Raw genomic sequence first — 21,707 nt, 5'->3', positions numbered from 1 at the left:
TTCATTTTCGAAAATTAAGTAATGTTTTTCAAAAAAAAATGTTTTCAAATTTTCTACTTAATTTTCGAAAATCACTTCCCTCCTTCTCACATCCTTCTATTTATGGACTAACACTATCCCTTAAAGCAAAATTCGAACTCCATCTTCTTTGATAAGTTCAAATTTTCAACTTCTGTCTTCTACTCTTCTTTTCTTCTGACACCTAAAGGAATCTCTATACTGTGACATAGAGGATTCCACATTTTCTTGTTCTCTTCTCTTTCTTATGAGCAGGAGCAAAGACAAAGGCATTCTTGTTGAGGCTGATCCTGAACCTGAAAGGACCTTGAAGAGAAAGCTCAGAGAAGCCAAAGCACAACTCTCTTTAGAGCACCTAACCGAATTCTTCAAAGAAGAAGAACACATGGCAGCCGAAAACAACAACAATGCCAACAATGCAAGGAAGGTGCTGGGTGACTTTACTGCACCTACTCCCGACTTCTATGGGAGAAGCATCTCTATCCCTGCCATTGGAGCAAACAACTTTGAGCTTAAGCCTCAATTAGTTTCTCTAATGCAACAGAATTGCAAGTTCCATGGACTTCCATTGGAAGATCCTCATCAGTTTTTAGCTGAGTTCTTGCAAATCTGTGACACAGTCAAGACTAATGGGGTTGACCCTGAGGTCTACAGACTTATGCTATTCCCTTTTGCTGTAAGAGACAGAGCTAAGACATGGTTGGACTCTCAACCTAAAGAAAGCCTGGACTCTTGGGAAAAGCTAGTCAATGCCTTCTTGGAAAAGTTCTTTCCACCTCAAAAATTGAGTAAGCTTAGAGTGGAAGTCCAAACCTTCAGACAGAAGGAAGGAGAATCCCTCTATGAAGCTTGGGAAAGATATAAACAATTAATCAGAAAGTGTCCTTCTGATATGCTTTCTGAATGGAGCATCATAGGTATTTTCTATGATGGTCTCTCTGAACTGTCCAAGATGTCTTTGGATAGCTCTGCTGGAGGATCTCTTCATCTGAAGAAGACGCCTACTGAAGCTCAAGAACTGATTGAAATGGTTGCAAATAACCAATTCATGTACACTTCTGAAAGAAATCCTGTGAACAATGGGACTAGTCAGAAGAAAGGAGTTCTTGAGATTGACACTCTGAATGCCATATTGGCTCAGAACAAAATATTGACTCAACAAGTCAATATGATTTCTCAAAGTCTGTCTGGAATGCAAAATGCACCAAGCAGTACTAAGGAAGCTTCATCTGAGGAAGAAGCTTATGATCCTGAGAACCCTTCAATGGAAGAGGTGAATTACATGGGAGAACCCTATGGAAACACCTACAATCCTTCATGGAGGAATCATCCAAATCTTTCATGGAAGGATCAACAGAGACCTCAACAAGGTTTCAATAACAATAATGGTGGAAGAAACAGGTTTAGCAATAGCAAGCCTTTTCCATCATCTTCTCAGCAACAGACAGAGAGTTCTAAGCAGAATAACTCTGACTTAGCAACCATGGTCTCTGATCTAATCAAAACCACTCAAAGTTTCATGACTGAAACAAGGTCCTCCATCAGAAATTTGGAAGGACAAGTGGGTCAGCTGAGCAAGAAAATTACTGAACTCCCTCCAAGTACCCTCCCAAGCAATACTGAAGAAAATCCATAAGGAGAGTGCAAGGCCATCAACATGGCCGAATTCTGGGAGGAAGAAGAGGCAGTGAACACCACTGAGGAAGGCCTCAATGGACGTCCACTAGCCTCCAATGAGTTCCCCAATGAGGAACCATGGGAATCTGAGGCGCAAAATGAGACCATAGAGATTCCATTGGACTTACTTCTGCCATTCATGAGTTCTGATGAGTATTCTTCCTCTGAAGAGGATGAGTATGTCACTGAGGAGTAAGTTGCTAAATACCTTGGAGCTATCATGAAGCTAAATGACAAGTTATTTGGAAATGAGACTTGGGAGGATGAACCCCCTGTGCTCATCAAAGAACTGAATGACTTGTCTAGGCAGAAACTGCCTCAAAAGAGACAGGACCCTGGGAAGTTTTCAATACCTTGTACCATAGGCACCATGACCTTCAAGAAGGCCTTGTGTGACTTAGGGTCAAGTGTAAACCTCATGCCTCTCTCTGTAATGGAGAAGCTAGGGATCTTTGAGGTGCAAGCTGCAAAAATCTCACTAGAGATGGCAGACAACTCAAGAAAACAAGCCTATGGACTTGTAGAGGATGTTCTGGTTAAGGTTGAAGACCATTACATCCCTACTGATTTCATAGTCCTAGAGACTGGGAAGAGCATGGATGAATCCATCATCCTTGGCAGACCCTTCCTAGCCACAGCAAAGGCTGTGATTGATGTTGATAGAGGAGAGTTGATCATTCAAGTGAATGAAGAATCCTTGGTGTTTAAGGCCCAAGGATATCCCTCTGTCATCATGGAGAGAAAGCATGAAGAGCATCTCTCAAAACAGAGCCGAACAGAGCCCCCACAGTCAAACTCTAAGTTTGGTGTTGGGAGGCCACAACCAAACTCTAAGTTTGGTGTTGAACCCCCACATTCAAACTCTAAGTTTGGTGTTGGGAGGTTCCAACATGGCTCTGAGAATCTGTGAGGCTCCATGAGAGTCCTCTGTCAAGCTAATGACAATAAAGAAGCGCTTGTTGGGAGGCAACCCAATGTTTTATAATTAACTATTTTCTTTTGTTATTTTATGATTTTTGTAGGTTGATGATCATGAGAAGTCACAAAATCAATGAAAAAAGCAAAAACAGAATGAAAAACAGGAAGAAAAATAGCACACCCTGGAGGACACACCTACTGGCGTTTAAACGCCAGTGAGGTTAGCTGTTGGGCGTTTAACGCCCAGTCTGGCACCATTCTGGGCGTTTAACGCCAGAAAGGGGCACCAGACTGGCGTTAAACGCCAGAAAGGGGCAAGATGCTGGCGTTAAACGCCAGAAATGGGCACCAGCCCGGCGTTTAACGCCAGAAATGGCACAAAACGTGATTTTGCATGCCATTTGGTGCAGGGATGACTTTTCCTAGATACCTCAGGATCTGTGGACCCCACAGGATCCCCACCTACCCTACCACTCTCTCTCTTCTTCACCAATCACCTCAACACCTCTTCCCCAAAAACCCCTCACCTATCAAATCCCATCTTTCTCTTCACCACTCACATCCATCCTTCATAAAACCCCACCTACCCCACCATTCAAATTCAAACCACTTTCCCACCCAAACCCACCCTCAAATGGCCGAACATCCCTCTCCCTCTCTCCTATATAAACCCTCCTTCACTCCTTCATTTTCACACACCTTAAACACCATTTCTCTCCCCTTTGGCCGAATACAAAGCCATTCCCTTTCTCCTCATTTCTTCTTCTTCTACTCTCTTCTTTCTTCTTTTGCTCGAGGACGAGCAAACATTTTAAGTTTGGTGTGGTAAAAGCATTGCTTTTTGTTTTTCCATAACCATTTATGGCATCCAAGGCCGGAGAAACCTCTAGAAAGAGGAAAGGGAAGGCAAAAGCTTCAACCTCCGAGTCATGGGAGATGGAAAGATTCATCTCAAGGGTGCATCAAGACCATTTCTATGAAGTTGTGGCCTTGAAGAAGGTGATCCCCGAGGTCCCTTTTTCACTCAAAAAGGGTGAATATCCGGAGATCCGACATGAGATCCGAAGAAGAGGTTGGGAAGTTCTTACCAACCCCATTCAACAAATCGGAATCTTGATGGTTCAAGAGTTCTATGCCAATGCATGGATCACCAAGAACCATGACCAAAGTGCGAACCTGAATCCAAAGAATTATCTTACTATGGTTCGGGGGAAATACTTGGATTTTAGTCCGGAGAGTGTGAGGGTGGCGTTCAACTTGCCTATGATGCAAGGAGATGAACATCCTTACACTAGAAGGGTCAACTTTGATCAAAGGTTGGACCAAGTCCTCACAGTCATATGTGAAGAGGGCGCCCAATGGAAGAGAGATTCAAGAGGAAAGCCGGTTCAATTAAGAAGGCATGACCTCAAGCCCGTGGCTAGAGGATGGTTAGAGTTTATACAACGCTCAATCATTCCCACTAGCAACCGGTCCGAAGTTACCATAGACCGGGCCATCATGATCCATAGCATCATGATTGGAGAAGAAATAGAGGTTCATGAGGTTATAGCCCAAGAACCCTATAAGGTGGCGGACAAGTCCTCTACCTTGGCAAGGTTAGCCTTTCCTCATCTCATTTGTCACCTCTGTTATTCAGTTGGAGTTGACATAGAGGGAGACACCCCCATTGAGGAGGACAAGCCCATCACTAAGAAAAGAATGGAGCACACAAGAGATCCCACTCATCATGAGATCCCTGAGATTCCTCAAGGGATGCACTTTCCTCCACAAAACTATTGGGAGCAATTAAACACCTCCCTAGGAGAGTTGAGTTCCAACATGGGACAACTAAGGGTGGAGCATCAAGAACACTCCATCATCCTTCATGAGATTAGAGAAGATCAAAGAACCATGAGGGAGGAGCAACAAAGACAAGGAAGAGACATTGAGGAGCTCAAGCACTCCATAGGATCTTCAAGAGGAAGAAAGAGCCGCCATCACTAAGGTGGACCCGTTCTTTGATTTCCTTGTTCTTTGTTCTTCTGTTTTTCGAATTTTATGCTTATGTTTATCCATGTTTGTGTCTTGTGATCATTAGTGTCTTAGTGTCTATGCCTTAAAGTTATGAATGTCCTATGAATCCATCACCTTTCTTAAATAAAAATGTGCTTAATTGATAAAAGAAAGAATTGCATGAATTTTGAATTTTATAACAGTTTAATTATTTTGATGTGGTGGCAATATTTTTGTTCTCTGAATGTATGCTTAAACAGTGCATATGTATCTTGAATTTGTGGTTTATGAATGTTGGCTCTTGAAAGAATGATGAAAAAGGGGACATGTTACTGAGGATCTGAAAAATCATAAAAAAATGATTCTTGAAGCAAGAAAAAGCATTTCTATTCAAAAAAAAAAATCGAAAAAAAAAGAGAGAAAAATCGAAAAAAAAATAGAAATAAGAGTTGTGATCCAAGGCAAATAAGAGTGTGCTTAAGAACCCTGGACACCTCTAATTGGGGACTTTAGCAAAGCTGAGTCACAATCTGGAAAGGTTCACCCAATTATGTGTCTGTGGCATGTATGTATCCGGTGGTAATACTGGAAGACAGAGTGCTTTGGGCCACGGCCAAGACTCAATAAGTAGCTATGTTCAAGAATCATCATACTTTACTAGGAGAATCAATAACACTATCTGGATTCTAAGTTCCTAAAGAAGCCAATCATTCTGAATTTCAAAGGATAGAGTGAGATGCCAAAACTATTCAGAGGCAAAAAGCTAAAAGCCCCGCTCATCTAATTAATACTGATCTTCATAGATGTTTTTGGAATTCATTGCATATTCTCTTCTTTTTATCTTATTTGATTTTCATTTGCTTGAGGACAAGCAACAATTTAAGTTTGGTGTTGTGATGAGCGGATAATTTGTATGCTTTTTGGCATTGTTTTTAGTATGTTTTTAGTATGATCTAGTTAGTTTTTAGTATATTTTTATTAGTTTTTAGTTAAAATTCACTTTTCTGGACTTTACTATGAGTTTGTGTGTTTTTCTGTGATTTCAGGTATTTTCTGGCTGAAATTGAGGGACCTGAGCAAAAATCTGATTCAGAGACTAAAAAGGACTGCAGATGCTGTTGGATTCTGACCTCCCTGCACTCAAAGTGAATTTTCTGGAGCTACAGAAGCCCAATTGGCGCGCTCTCAACGGCGTTGGAAAGTAGACATCCTGGGCTTTCCAGCAATATATGATAGTCCATACTTTGCCCAAGATTTGATGGCCCAAACCGGCGTTCAAAGTCACCTTCAAGATTTCCAGCGTTAAACGCCGGAACTGGCACCAAAATGGGAGTTAAACGCCCAAACTGGCACTAAAGATGGCGTTTAACTCCAAGAAGAGTCTCTACACGAAAATGCTTCATTGCTCGGCCCAAGCACACACCAAGTGGGCCCGGAAGTGGATTTTTATGTCATTTACTCATTTCTGTAAACCTTAGGCTACTAGTTTTCTATAAGTAGGACCTTTCACTATTGTATTTTTCATCTTTGGACATCTAGTTCTTAGATCATGATAGAGAGCTTTTGATCATGTTTTGATGATTGAACCCTCATTGGGAGGCTGGCCATTCGGCCATGCCTAGACCTTGTTCTTATGTATTTTCAACGGTGGAGTTTCTACACACCATAGATTAAGGTGTGGAGCTCTGCTGTACCTCGAGTATTAATGCAATTACTATTGTTCTTCCATTCAATTCCGCTTGTTCTTGTTCTAAGATATCACTTGTTCTTCAACTTGATGAATGTGATGATCCGTGACACTCATCATCATTCTCACCTATGAACGTGTGACTGACAACCACCTCCATTCTACCTTCGATTGGGTGAATATCTCTTGGATTCCTGATTGCACGATGCATGGTTGATCACCTGACAACCGAGTGCTCGTCTGACAAACAAGCCAACCATTCCGTGAGATCAGAGTCTTCGTGGTATAGGCAAGAACTGATGGCGGCATTCAAGAGAATCCGGAAGGTCTAACCTTGTCTGTGGTATTCTGAGTAGGATTCAATGATTGAATGACTGTGACGTGCTTCAAACTCCTAGCAGGCGGGGCGTTAGTGACAGACGCAAAAGAATCGATGGATTCTATTCTGGCCTGACCGAGAACCGACAGCTGAATTCCGCGTGCTGTGACAGAGCATATGCAATCGTTTTCACTGAGAGGATGGGAGGTAGCCATTGACAACGGTGAAACCCTACACAAGCTTGCCATGGAAAGGAATAAGAAGGATTGGATGAAGACAGTAGGAAAGCAGAGAGACGGAAGGGAAGGCATCTTCATGCGCTTATCTGAAGTTCCTACCAATGAATTACATAAGTATCTCTATCTTTATCTTTATGTTATTTTCGTTCATCACCATATCCAATTGAGTTTGCCTGACTAAGATTTACAAGATGACCATAGCTTGCTTCAATGCTAACAATCTCCGTGGGATCGACCCTTACTCGCGTAAGGTTTATTACTTGGACGACCCAGTGCACTTGCTGGTTAGTTGTGCGAAGTTGTGTAATGCCATGGTATTGAGCTACCAAGTTTTTGGGGTTCATGACCGAGGATTATGAGAGTTGTGAAAAAGTATTGTTCACAATTTCGCGCACCAATTTCACTAATTCAAATCATAAAATTGAAGTACAAATAGACTTGCAGGAGAAAATAACTCATGAGAGCTGGGAACAAAGAATCGAGCATCGAATCCTCACCGGAAGTGTATACACTCTAATCACTCAGGTATTTAAGGTTCGACTCTCTCAATTCTCTACTAATTTTGCTTTCTAAGGCTTGCTCCTCATCTAACAATCAACAAAAATTTAATGCACAAATACACATATCAAGAGGTCTTTTGAGGGTTATAATGGGGTTAGGGTCAAGGTAGGATTGTATTTGATCAAGTGGACTAAAATCTAAATCCTTAATTAACTTAAACTTCTCACCTAACTTAGGACAATCCATATAATCATAATATAAAATCAATAACTACCCATTAACTTTGTTTACTACATATTCATGCATTCCAATTTTGAGTACAGTACATATGCATTGCTATCACCATTTACTTTGGGGCATTTTGTCCCCTTTTTATTTTTTTGTTCTTTTTCTTTTCTTAATAAATTTTTTTCTTTTCTTTTTCAATGCATATGATTAAGGTATTGAATGCATAAACATGTTCTTAACATTCTTGTTCATATTTTCTCAAGAATACACAACACCCAATTCTCAAACCAAATATTGGCAAACCCAATTTCTCCACACTTAATTCGTGAGCATTGTCACTAGTCTAAACTAACCAAGGATTCAAACTAAGAACATCTTTGTTTTTCTCTTAGATTTAGTGATGAGCTAAAGTAAAGAACAAATGGGGTAAAATAGGCTCAAATTGGTTTGCAAAGGATAATGAAAGGGTAAGGCCATATGGGTATGTAAGTTCGGTGAAGCAAAGGCCTCAATCATATAAGTGCATGCATACATCAAACAATGGAAATATAGAATCGAGCAAGACATAGATTACAATTATAAAGAGAACAACACACACCAAAAATAAAATATTGGTTGATAAAATGAAACCAATCAAATAGGCTCAAAATCTCACTGGTTTTGTGTGTTCGAGCTCTAAACCATGTTCCAAAATAAAATTTCTTCAAACAATTTTAACAAAAGTTTTAATTCAAATTAGTGAAATGCTCTAAAAAATTTCTTGAAAAAGAAAATATTACTTCAACCAAGTAGTGGTAAAATATGCACAAAATCAAACAAACATGCAATCAAACATGAAAATGCAACAACTAATTTAACAAAGAAAATTTAAACATTGGTGTTGAGTCAGAAAGTACTAACCACCGGAAGTCGGTATCGACCTCCCCACACTAAAAGATTGCACCGAGAGATGTACAACTGGACAGGTGGTTCCAACTGATGCTTTTTCTCCAAAGATTGTGAGCAAACTTATTTATTGCTCTGGTTAGAAACTTTTTCTTTTCCCTCTTGGTGGCCATCCTGATAGAAGAGAAAAAGTAAGGGAAAGAACCCACAAGCAAAGATATGAAAAGAAATAAAATATATGTGGGCTAGTGACAAATAATAAGGTTCTCAACTTCATGGTAGTTACAACATGTAAATGAAAAAATAATAGAAGCACAGGGCATGTCAACTAAATAGCAAACAAGTCAAGGAGCACTAAAATAATGCAAGAAAGATGCAATAGTTGAATAAGAACTTTTAAAACATAGAAAAGAAAATATAAACATGCACAAAGTTAAAATGTAATGAATGAAAATATGAAAATGAATTAAGTAAAAGAGAATGAAAGAGAATACGGATGAGAGGGGAGGAGAAGAAAGTGGGAAAGAAGGACGAAAGAAGAAAGAATTAGAGAGAATTAGAATGGGGGGGAGTGAAATCCGGTGACGCAATCGACGCGCACGCGTACGGCGCACGTACGCGTGGGTCGCGCAAGAAGGAAGGGACACAGAAGCATCTAGTGCGCGTACGCGTGCTTTAGTTTGTGCCATTTGCAAGTCCAGCCCCGCACCGGCACAACTCTCGAGAAAACATGGTTTTACACCGATTTCTCCCAACCACGCGGATGCGCCATAGACGCGGACGCATGGGTTGCCAAAAGTGGAAACAGCGTGCACACGTACAGTACGCGTATGCGTGGACTCGATTGTGCCTAAGGCACGGTTCTCGCCCAGCTCCCACGCAACTCACTGGTTAATCTAACCCAATACGCATTCACAAAGGACGCGGACACATACTAGGCGCTTGCGCGTCGAATGCGTTGTTTTTTTTTTATGCAGAATGCAAGTGATGATGCAGAAGGTATGCATGAATACTGATAAAGATAAAATAAAATAAAATAAAACTAAGAAGAAAAAGGGACGACCATACCATGGTGGGTTGTCTCCTACCTAGCACTTTTAGTTAAAGTCCTTAAATTGGACATTTGGAGAGCTCCTTGTCATGGTGGCTTGTGCTTGAACTCGTCTTAAAACTTCCACCAATGTTTGGACTTCCAATAAGCTCTATCAATATCAAGTAAATTCCTCAAGCTTTGATGGAGTTCTTCACAAGCTTTCAGCTCCCAAAATTGATCCTCATATATTCCCGGATCCCAAATCTTGTTTCTACACCCGTCTTCAAGTGGATCATGATGATTCCATCCGGGTGGTTCAGCCTTGGAATTCTCATTTAGGCACCCAAACATCCTCCTAGACCCAATTAATTGAGAATTATACCAACCTTTGCATTTCAACTTGGAGCATACAACCATATTGAACCTTGCATGATAACTCCAACCACTAACTAGCTTCTTCTTACTCTTAACGCCATAAAGAGCTCTAAGTTACCCATCCATCTCAAGCAAAGCATATTCAAGTGGGCTAATTAAGCTTAGAGATGAAAGATTTACCCTCTTGAATGAAGGAATGGATGGTGATGGCTTTGGAGGAGAGGTCTCCAACAACTTTGGCAAGGTGATTTCTAGCTCCATGCCCTTGAGCTTTTCCTTGACAACTTCCACCTCTTTGCAAGCTTTTGTAACATTAACTTCTTCCTCTAGTTCAATGGGAGAGAGTTCAATTATAGGTAGAAACTCATTAATTACTGAACTCATCTCATGATCAACCCTTCCAAGTCTTCAACCATGATACGCCTCGGAGGTTGTACACCCTCTTCAACATCAAATTCAAACGTCTTGGAAGGAGGTTCTATTATTTGAATTTCCCCTGTGGTTCCGCATCTCCTAAGTCCTTAACCACTTCCTCTTCTTCTATAGTTTCGACTTTCTCCACTTGCTCTAATACAAAATCAGACTCCTCCTTGATATCTTCCTTCACTAATTCTTCAACCACTCCTTCGCCTTCAAGGGTTTCTACTACCTCCACTTTTAGGGCCTCCTCTAGCTTCTTGTGAAGTATAAATTCGCGAAGATGATCCCTTCGCTCTTGTTCCGGGTCAGTAGTATAATTGGGATCATGTTGCTCTTGGATTGATGAATATGGGTATTCTTGCACAGAGGGTGGTGGTGCAGTGAAGCTTGAGGGTTGAATATTGAAGGTAGAGGGTTGGTCCATGCTGGATATAAGATTTTGGAGTTTAGAGGTGAGACCAATGAGAGAGGTAAGTGTGTTCTACTTGGAGGTTTGGGGTGGATAAGAGGGTTCATTTGTTGGGAGAAAGGGCTCATGACACGGATGTGGTTCCTCTTGATAAGGATATGGAAATGGTGTATATTGAGGTGGCGGTTCTAAGTATGGCTCATAAGGCTCTTAGTATGGTGGGTAAGGATTAGGGTCATATGGAGGTGTTCGGTGGTAGGGGGCTTGTGAGTATGGTGGTTCAAAATTATGGTGAGGAGGGGGTTCATGGGCGTATGGTGGTGGTTGTTGATAATCAAAAGAGTGCTCACCATAGCCGTTATCTTGGTATGCTTCTTGGAATGGATCTTGGTTATAGTAATTTGGTGGAGGTTGGTTGTCACGAAGAGGTCCACCATAACTATTGTCTTGGTATGCATCATAGAGTGGTTGTTGCTTGTAACACATTGGAGGAGTTTGTTGCCAAAAGGGTTGATCAAACCCTTGTGGCGCCTCCCTTCTTTGGTTGTTCCAACCTTGATGCATGTTCTCATTGTAATCTCTTCTTCCTGCAATACAATGGTAACCAGACTCATAGCCAAAGTGGTGAGAGTTCATAGTAGCTAAAGAAAATAAAAACAAAAACTAGTAAAAATAAGCAACTAATTCCTAAAACTAACAAAAACTAGCAAACAAGCAAAAAGCAAATATTTACAATAACCAATAATAAGGCACACGTTTGCAACTCCCCTGCAACGGCGCCATTTTGACGAACGGATTTTTACGTGGTCTAGAATTTCACATAAGTTCTCGTTGAAAGTATAGCTTCTAAACCAACAAGAATCCTTTCGTGCAAAAGTTTTGGTTGTCACAAGTAACAAACCCTTGATGAAATTTATAACCGAAGTATTTAAACCTCGGGTCATCTCTCAAAGGAATTGCAGGGAAGTGTGCTTATAATTGGTTATGGAAAAGTATATTTTTGGGGTTTTTAAGATAAGAAGCAAGAATAGTAAATGGTAATGAAAATTAAATGACTAGAAAAGCTCTTGGCAAGGAGAAGATTAATCGGAAGTTCTGTCCTTGTTGGATTTTTCAAGATTAATAGTAATAGGTTGTTGTTTCTACTTAGTTGACCCCCAATGAATGAAGGGAAGTCAAATAAGTTGAGAGCCAACTTCTATTCACAAGTCCTAATCCACTCCCTTAGGAAGGATTAGCGTTAGTGACTAGAGAGCCAGCCAACAATAAACCCAATTACAATTTAACTCTTGAGTCTTCCAACTCAAGAGTCTCCAAATATTAATCAACTTCAAAGCCAAGTTGAAGCCCACTCCATTGATATGGTAATTGAACTTAATTCAAAATAATCAGCAAATAAAGAAATTAAATAGAAAAATACTCTTTGCATTAGTAAATTGACAAGATAAGAAGGTAAACTAAAGTAATAGAATAATTAAAAGTAGAAGAGAAACTAAAGTAAAAGAACATTGAACCTGGAATTGAAAAGAAATAAACCTAAAACTAAGAGAAATCCTAAATACTAAAACCTAGAGAGAGGAGAGAGACTCTCTCTCTCTAGACACAACTAGAAAATGGATTAATACAGACAGATTTACAGACGAATTTAGTCTTTATTACAGACGGATTTTTGGTTACCGATGAAATTACCGACGGATTTTGTCCCTCTGTAAAAGCGCCGTCGGAAATTATTTACCGACGGATTTTTTTTCCGTCGGAAAATTACAGACGGATTTTTAGCAGTTATCGACGGATTTTCCCTCTGTAAATTTTCTATCCATTTCCCAAAGGCGACAAACTTTTCGACGGATTTTTTGTCTGTAATTACAGATGGATTTTCAGACAGATTTTCTGTTTGTAATTACAGACGAATTTTCAGACGGATTTTCCGTCTGTAATTACAGACGGATTTTCAGACGGATTTTCCGACAGATTTTCCGTCTGTAATTTGAATTTTGGAAAATCATCCCACGTTCTGATTACAGACAGAAAATCCGTCTGTAAATCCGTCAGTAAGATAAAATAGATTTTTTTTTTTAGATTTTTCCATTGCAAAATGAATACTTTAGATTTGTTTTCTAAATTTACTCCATCAAACACTGTAAATTGAAAAAAGAAAGCCAAAAATCACATAAATAAACATAATATTCATTACATGATACCTATAAAATTAGATGTTATTTTTCAACATCATTGGCCAATATCTCATTGTCTTAATAAAAAGATACCCAAAAAAAATAAGATGACCATCTAAATGTTACATGAATGTCACAAATTACACTTAGCACTTAAAGATATGATAATCTAAAATATTAATAGATAACTAAGTTGCATTGGCAGCATCAAGCTCCATATTGAAAGTTAATTTTGACATCTCTTGACTGAAATAGAATTAAAACCCAAATTAGAATTGGAGTGAATTAGAATGCTTGAATAAAAATAACAACAGGTTTCTTTGTTGACTAAGGACCAGATTCCTCTTCTGGATACAATTTCAAATGGTGATACCTACAAGCACAAAATCCAGTACCATTCATAACAAATAAAAATGAAATAAATGAAAATTGGTTCCTCAACTCTAAAGTCTAAAGTCTAAACATAACAAATTCAAAACAAACATGAAGACAGCATAATAAGTAACTAAAACTCACAAATCCAGCTGTTTAGAGGCATTCCTTGAGCTGCACGGCCAGTATTTAGAACATAACCATTCATCAGAAAGCTGTCCCTAAAAAGTGGATTCTGCGTAGTTATCACTGTATGTATAATCAAATCATTTGTTTATTCATTGATCATATAGCACTATTAGTTTGCAACCAAGGAAACAATTGCAGTAAACACCTTTTTTGTATATATAAAAAGGATTTTGGAAAGCCTTTCAGCTTCCCTGAAATTGGTGAGGAAAACCATCCTAACGGCTCTGTGGGCCTGTCAGCAATAAACAAATTGGTGAGGAAAACCATCCCTCAAATTGAATATTATTAGTCAGTAAAATGGTATTTGGTCATTAAATAAGACAGCATATAGCAATTCAACAAGGGCATTATATATGCCAATGTATAAGCTGATAAGGGAGGCAGAGAAACACAAATTAACACTTAAATAAAGCAAATTATAGAGGTATAGAAGATCAAACTAAGTCACAAGAGTAACAAAATAGATAAATGCATCTAAGATGGCCCCAGGCTTGTTTTGCTTGATTGGCCCAAGTCCAAAGGCTTGGCAAAGGTGAAGGAGCAAAACCTGCAACTTTTTAACTATTGTAGCCATTGCTTCCTCAAAGGCTAGCTTGCAATTCCGGAAAGATGAATCTCCATATGCCTAAGACAGAGAAGAACAAACTAAGATATTTTATCAACTATCATAAGCATGTGCCTGTTAAGTTTCTAACTTTTCCAAACACATTTATGAGCACTCAATAATAACAAGAGTGGCCAAATAAATATAATTAATTACCATATTAGCATCTGGAAGTTCTCTAACAGCATCATCAACATTTTCAGCAGTTTGTTTTACCTGATTAACACAGATACATACCAACAATTATCCAATGTAAAATAAAGAGAATTGCAAGAATTAGTTAATGATTAGAAATTAAACAGACCAATAATTGTCCCTCTTTGGTAGTATCATCTACAATGCAGTTGTGAAGAGGCTCCAAATGTTGGCTACCATCAAGTTGAACACCAATAAAATACTGTACTTCTCCCTGTTAATAAAAACACAATCTTAAAACTGGTTAATTAAATTTAGTATGATTATCTACATGTGTGTGCGCGCGCGTGCGTGTTGTACCTTAACTTCTGATCTCGCATAGGTTGCAAATGAAACAAATTCCAAAACTTCTTACCTGAATTATTGAGTAGAAATTAAGAATCTTCAGTAGCAAGTAGAATAATAAGATTTAAATTGTTAAATTTGTTATTTTTCTCTGTAGAGTGCTGATGAGCGGATAATTTATACGTTTTTTGGCATTATTTTTAGTAAGTTCAAGCTACTTTTAGGGATGTTTTCATTAGTTTTTATGTTAAATTCACATTTCTGGAATTTACTATGAGTTTGTGTGTTTTTCTGTGATTTCAGATAATTTCTGGCTGAAATTGAGGGATGGTGGATGAAATTGTGATTGCCCTCTTTGTATTTGCATGAGATTTATTTAATGGCTCTTTGGCATATGTGATCACAACTACGTTCAACTAACCAGCAAGTGTACTGGGTCGTCCAAGTAATACCTTACGTGAGTAAGGGTCGATCCCACAGAGATTGTTGGTATGAAGCAAGCTATGGTTACCTTGTAAATCTAAGTTAGGCAGATTAAATAGTTTTGGGTTTCGAAAATTAATAATAAAAAGAAAATAAAAGGGATAGAAATACTTATGTAAATTAATAGTGGGAATTTCAGATAAGTGTACGGAGATGCTGTGCTCCTCTTGAATCTCTACTTTCCTATTACAGTCATCCAATCCTTCCTACTCCTTTCCATGGCAAGATGTATGTAGGGCATCACCGTTGTCAATGGCTACATCCCATCCTCTCAGTGAAAACGTTCCTATGCTCTGTCACAGCACGGCTAATCATCTGTCGGTTCTCAATCAGGTTGGAATAGAATCCCTTGATTCTTTTGCGCTTGTCATCACGCCCAACCTTCAGGAGTTTGAAGCTCGTCACAGTCATTCAATCCCAGAATCCTACTCGGAATACCATAGACAAGGTTTAGACTTTCCGGATCCTCATGAATGCCGCCATCTATCTAGCTTATACCACGAAGATTCTGTTGGGGAATCTAAGAGATATGCGTCCGGCCTAAAGTAGAACGGAAGTGGTTGTCAGTCACGCGCGTTCATAGGTGAGAATGATGATGAGTGTCACAGATCATCACATTCATCAAAGTTAAGTGTAACGTATATCTTGGAATAAGAATAGAAGAGATTTGAATAGAAAGTAATAATAATTGTATTGAAACTTGAGGTACAGTAGAGCCCCACACCCTTAATCTATGGTGTGCAGAAACTCAACTATTGAAAATACATAAGTAAAAGGTTCAGGCATGGCCAAATGGCCAGCCCCCTGAGTGATCAAAAGACCGAATTATCAAGGACTAGAATAGTCAAAGATTAAACTGTCAAAAGATGTCTAATACAATAGTAACTTATCCTATTTATACTAGACTAGCTACTAGGGTTTACATGAGTAAGTATTTGATGCATAAATCCACTTCCGGGGCCCACTTGGTGTATGCTTGGGCTGAGCTTGATTTATCCACGAGCTGAGGCTTTTCTTGGAGTTGAACTCCAAGTTATAACGTGTTTTGGGCGTTCAACTCCGGATCATGACGTTTTTCTGGCGTTTAACTCCAGACAGCAGCATGTACTTGGCGTTCAACACCAAGTTACGTCGTCAATTTTCGAATAAAGTATGGACTATTATATATTGCTGGAAAGCTATGGATGTCTACTTTCCAACGCCATTGAGAGCGCGCCAATTGGAGTTCTGTAGCTCCAGAAAATCCATTTTGAGTGCAGGGAGGTCAGATTCCAACAGCATCAGCAGTCCTTTGTCAGCCTCCTATCAGAGTTTTGCTCAAGTCCCTCAATTTCAGCCAGAAATTTCCTGAAATCACAAAAAAATACACAAACTCATAGTAAAGTCCAGAAATGTGAATTTAACATAAAAATTAATGAAAACATCCCTAAAAGTAGCTTAAACTTACTAAAAACTACCTAAAAATAATGCCAAAAAGCATATAAATTATCCGCTCATCATAACACCAAACTTAAATTGTTGCTTGTCCCCAAGCAACTGAAAATCAATTAGGATAAAATGAAGAGAATATACTATAAATTTCAGAATATCAATGAATATTAATTATAATTAGATGAGCGGGACTTGCAGCTTTTTGCTTCTGAACAGTTTTGGCATCTCACTTTTTCCTTTGAAGTTTAGAATGATTGGCTTCTCTAGGAACTTAGAATTTCAGATAGTGTTATTGACTTTCCTAGTTAAGCATGTTGATTCTTGAACACAGCTACTTATGAGTCTTGGTCGTGGCCCTAAGCACTTTGTTTTCCAGTATTACCACCGGATACATAAATGCCACAGACACATGACTGGGTGAACCTTTTCAGATTGTGACTCAGCTTTGCTAGAGTCCCCAGTTAGAGGTGTCCAGAGCTCTTAAGCACACTCTTTTTGCTTTGGATCACAACTTTAACCACTCAGTCTCAAGCTTTTCACTTGGGCCTTCATGACACAAGCACATGGTTAGGGACAGCTTTGATTTAGCCGCTTAGGCCTGGATTTTATTTCCTTGGGCCCTCCTATCCATTGATGCTCAAAGCCTTGGATCCTTTTTACCCTTGCCTTTTGGTTTTAAGGGCTATTGGCTTTTTCTGCTTGCTTTTTCTTTTTCTTTCTATTTTTTTTGCCATTTTTTTTTGCAAGCTTTTTGTTTTCACTGCTTTTTCTTGCTTCAAGAATCAATTTCATGATTTTTCAAATCATCAATAGCATTTCTCTTTGTTCATCATTCTTTCAAGAGCCAACAGTTTTAACATTCATAAACAACAAGATCAAAAAATATGCACTGTTTAAGCATTCATTCAGAAAACAAAAAGTATTGTCACCATATCAATATAATTAAATTAAATTCAATGATAAATTCGAAATTCATGTACTTCTTGTTCTTTTGAATTAAAACATTTTTCATTTAAGAGAGGTGAAGGATTAATGGAATTTATTTATAGCTTTTAAGACATGGTTACTACATACTAATGATCATGAAGTAGAGACACAAAACATAGATAAACACAACATTAAAAACCAAAAACAGAAAGAAATAAAGAACAAGGAATGAATCCACCTTTAGTGGCGTCTTCTTCTTGAAGGACCAACAATGTCCTTAAGCTCTTCTATGTCCCTTCCTTGCCTTTGTTGCTCCTCCCTCATTGCTCTTTGATCTTCTCTTATTTCATGGAGAATGATGGAGTGCTCATGATGTTCCACCCTTAATTGATCCACATTGTGGCTCAAATCTTCTAAGGAGGTGTTGAGTTGCTCCCAATAGTTGTTGGGAGGAAAGTGCATCCCTTGAGGCATCTCAGGGATTTCTTGATGATGAGCTTCCTCATGCATCTCTTGAGAACCGTGAGGGATCTCTCTTGCTTGCTCCATCCTCTTCTTGGTGATGGGCTTATCCTCTTCAATGGGGATATCTCCTTCTATGATAACTCCAGCTGAGTAACACAGATGGCAAATAAGGTGAGGAAAAGCTAGCCGTGCCATGGTGGAGGATTTATCAGCTATTTTGTAGATTTCATTGGAGATGACCTCATGAACTTCTACTTCCTCTCCAATCATGATGCTATGAATCATGATGGCCCGATCCACAGTAACTTCAGATCGGTTGCTAGTAGGAATGATGGAGCGTTGAATGAACTCCAACCATCCTCTAGCCACAGGCTTGAGGTCCAGTCTTCTTAGTTGAACTGGCTTGCCTTTGGAGTCTATTCTCCATTGAGCTCCTTTCAAGCATATGTCCATTAGGACTTGGTCCAACCTTTGATTAAAGTTGACCCTTCTAGTGTAGGGGCGTTCATCTTCTTGCATCATGGGCAAGTGAAACGCCAACCTCACATTTTCCGGACTAAAATCTAAGTAATTCCCCCGAACCATTGTGAAATAATTCTTTGGATTCGGGTTCATACTTTGATCATGGTTCCTAGTGATCCATGCATTGGCATAGAACTCTTGAACCATTAAGATTCTGACTTGTTGCATGGGGTTGGTTAAGACTTCCCAACCTCTTGTTCGGATCTCATGTCGGATCTCTGGATACTCATTTTTCTTGAGCTTGAAAGGGACCTCAGAGATCACCTTCTTCTTTGCCATAACATCATAGAAGTGGTCTTGATGGCTCTTGGAGATGAATCTTTCCATCTCCCATGACTCGGAGGTGGAAGCTTTTGTCTTCCCTTTTCCTTTTCTAGAGGATTCTCCGGCCTTAGGTGCCATTGATGGTAGTGGAAAACAAAAAAGATTGTGCTTTGACCACACACCAAACTTAAAATATTGCTCGTCCTCGAGCAATAGAAGAAAGAAGAGAAGAAGAAGAAGAAGAGAATATGGTAGAGAGGGAGAGATGTATGTTCGGCCTAGGTGAAGAAGAAGGGGTTTTGTTGTGTGAAAATGAAGTAGAATGGAAGGGTATATATAGGGAGAGGGGGTAGTGTTTGTTCAGCCATTTAGGGTGGGAATGGGTGGGAAAATGGTTTTGAATTTTGGAAGGTAGGTGGGGTTTATGGGGAAGAGTGGATGGATTTGAGTGGTGAAGAGTGTTGGGAAGTGTGACATGGGGAATACAAATCACAAAAATAGGATTAGGAGGTAAGGTGGGAATATAGTAGGTGGGGATCCTGTGGGGTCCACAGATCCTGAGGTGTCAAGGAATTCCATCCCTGCACCAAATAGGCATGTAAAATGCCTTTGCACAGTATTCTGGCGTTTAAACGCCCATTGGTGCATGTTCTGGGCGTTCAATGCCCATGTAAAGCATGTTTCTGGCGTTGAACGCCAGTTTCATGCTTGTTACTAGCGTTTAGCGCCAGCTTTTCATCTCTAGGCACATTCCTGGCGTTCAGCGCCAGAATGTTGCTTGTTTCTGGCGTTCAGCACCAGAATGATGCTCTGTTCTGGCGTTGAACGCCGGCCAGATGCATCTTACTGGCGTTGAACGCCAGCCTGTGCATCCTCCAAGGTGTGATTTTTTTCTTCTGCTGTTTTTGATTCTGCTTTTAATTTTTATGATTTTTTCGTGACTCCTCATGATCATGTACCTAATAAAACATAAAATAACAATAAAATAAAAATTAGATAAATAAAATTGGGTTGCCTCCCAACAAGCGCTTCTTTAATGTCAATAGCTTGACAGTGGCTCTCATGGAGCCACAAGGTGATAAGGTCAATGTTGTATAGTCCCAACATCAAACTTAGAGTTTGGATATGGGATCTTAACTCCAAACTTAGAGTTTGGTTGTGGCCTCCCAACACCAAACTTAGAGTTTGACTGTGGGGGCTCTTCTTGACTCTGAACTGAGAGAAGCTCTTCATGCTTACTCTCTTTTGTCACAGAGGGATGGCCATGTGCCTTAAACACAAGGTAGTCCCCATTCAATTGAAGGACTAATTCACCTCTGTTGACATCTATCACAGCTCCTGCTGTGGCTAGGAAAGGTCTTCCAAGGATGATGCATTCATCCTCTTCCTTCTTAGTGTCTAAGATTATGAAATCAGCAGGGATGTAAAGGCCTTCAACTTTTACTAAAACGTCCTCTACTATTCCATAAGCTTGTCTCAATGACTTGTCTGCCAATTGTAATGAGAACAAGGCAGGTTGTACCTCAATGATCCCTAGCTTCTCCATTACAGAGAGTGGCATAAGATTTATCCCTGAACCCAGATCACATAGAGCCTTTTCAAAGGTCATGGTGCCTATGGTACAAGGTATTAAGAATTTGCCAGGATCTTGTTTCTTTTGAGGTAGAGTTTTCTGAATCCAGGTATCTAGTTCACTAATGAGCAAGGGAGGTTCACTTTCCCAAGTCTCATTACCAAACAACTTGGCATTCAGCTTCATGATAGCTCCTAAATATTGAGCAACTTGCTCTCCAGTCACATCTTCATCCTCTTCAGAGGAAGAATAGTCTTCAGAGCTCATGAATGGCAGAAGGAGATTTAATGGAATCTCTATGGTCTCTGTATGAGCCTCAGATTCCTTTGGATCCTTAATAGGAAACTCCTTCTTGCTTGAAGGACGTCCCAGGAGGTCTTCCTCACTAGGATTTTCGTCCTCCTCCTCCCTTGTGCATTCGGCCATATTGATTATATCAATGGCCTTGCACTCTCCTTTTGGATTCTCTTCTGTATTGCTTGGGAGAATACTGGGAGGAGTTTCAATGACTTTCTTACTCAGCTGGCCCACTTGTGCCTCCAGATTTCTGATGGAGGATCTTGTTTCATTCATGAAACTGAAAGTGGCCTTAGACAGATCCGAGACTAGATTAGCTAAATTAGAAATGTTTTGTTCAGAATTCTCTGTCTGTTGCTGAGAAGATGATGGATATAGCTTGCTATTGCTCAGCCTATTGCGTCCACCATTGTTAAAGCCTTGTTGAGGCTTTTGTTGATCCTTCCATGAGAAATTTGGATGATTTCTCCATGATGAGTTATAGGTGTTTCCATAAGGTTCACCCATGTAATTAACCTCTGCCATGGCAGGGTTCTCAGGATCATAAGCTTCTTCAGAAGCTGCCTCTTTAGTACTGTTGGATGCATGTTGCCATCCATTCAGACTTTGAGAAATCATGTTGACATGTTGAGTCAATACTTTGTTCTGAGCCAATATGGCATTCAGAGCATCAATTTCAAGAACTCCTTTCTTCTGAGGAATCCCATTATTCACGGAATTCCTCTCAGAGGTATACATGAATTGGTTGTTTGCAACCATGTCAATGAGTTCTTGAGCCTCTTCAGGCGTTTTCTTTAGGTGAATAGATCCACGTGCAGAATGGTCCAATGACATTTTCGAAAATTCAGATAGACCATAATAGAATATATCTAATATGGTCCATTCTGAAAACATGTCAGATGGACATCTTTTGGTCAGCTGCTTGTATCTTTCCCAAGCTTCATAGAGGGATTCACCATCTTTTTGTTTGAAGGTTTGAACATCCACTCTCAATTTGCTCAGCTTTTGAGGAGGAAAGAATTTATCCAATAAGGCAGTGACTAGCATATCCCAAGAGTCCAGGCTATCCTTGGGTTGTGAATCCAACCATATTCTAGCTCTGTCTCTTACAGCAAAAGGGAAAAGCATGAGTCTGTAGACTTCAAGATCAACTCCATTCGTCTTTACAGTCTCACAGATCTGCAAGAACTCAGTTAAAAACTGGTAAGGATCTTCAGATGGA

General features: G+C 39.6%; 1 long non-coding RNA gene and 2 other non-coding genes across 3 annotated transcripts; 1 reads left to right on the top strand and 2 right to left on the bottom strand.

Moving 5' to 3' along the window:
* Window positions 1–808: 808 nt before the first annotated feature.
* LOC112714160 (small nucleolar RNA R71) lies at window positions 809–916 on the bottom strand. Its single transcript, XR_003159116.1, has one exon. It is a non-coding gene; the product is annotated as a small nucleolar RNA R71 (small nucleolar RNA).
* A 12,908-nt stretch (window positions 917–13,824) lies between these two features.
* LOC112712948 (uncharacterized) lies at window positions 13,825–14,285 on the bottom strand. Its single transcript, XR_003157990.2, has 2 exons — window positions 14,200–14,285; window positions 13,825–14,064 (listed from the first exon to the last, which is right to left on the bottom strand). It is a non-coding gene; the product is annotated as an uncharacterized lncRNA (long non-coding RNA).
* Window positions 14,286–21,377: 7,092 nt separating this feature from the next.
* LOC112713657 (small nucleolar RNA R71) lies at window positions 21,378–21,481 on the top strand. Its single transcript, XR_003158627.1, has one exon. It is a non-coding gene; the product is annotated as a small nucleolar RNA R71 (small nucleolar RNA).
* The last annotated feature ends 226 nt before the right edge of the window (window positions 21,482–21,707 follow it).

The sequence above is a fragment of the Arachis hypogaea genome, chromosome 9 (assembly GCF_003086295.3).
Source record: "Arachis hypogaea cultivar Tifrunner chromosome 9, arahy.Tifrunner.gnm2.J5K5, whole genome shotgun sequence".
In the NCBI taxonomy this organism is placed as follows: domain Eukaryota; kingdom Viridiplantae; phylum Streptophyta; class Magnoliopsida; order Fabales; family Fabaceae; genus Arachis; species Arachis hypogaea.
Note: the sequence above shows the minus strand (reverse complement) of the source record. Positions and strands in the feature narration are given on the sequence as shown.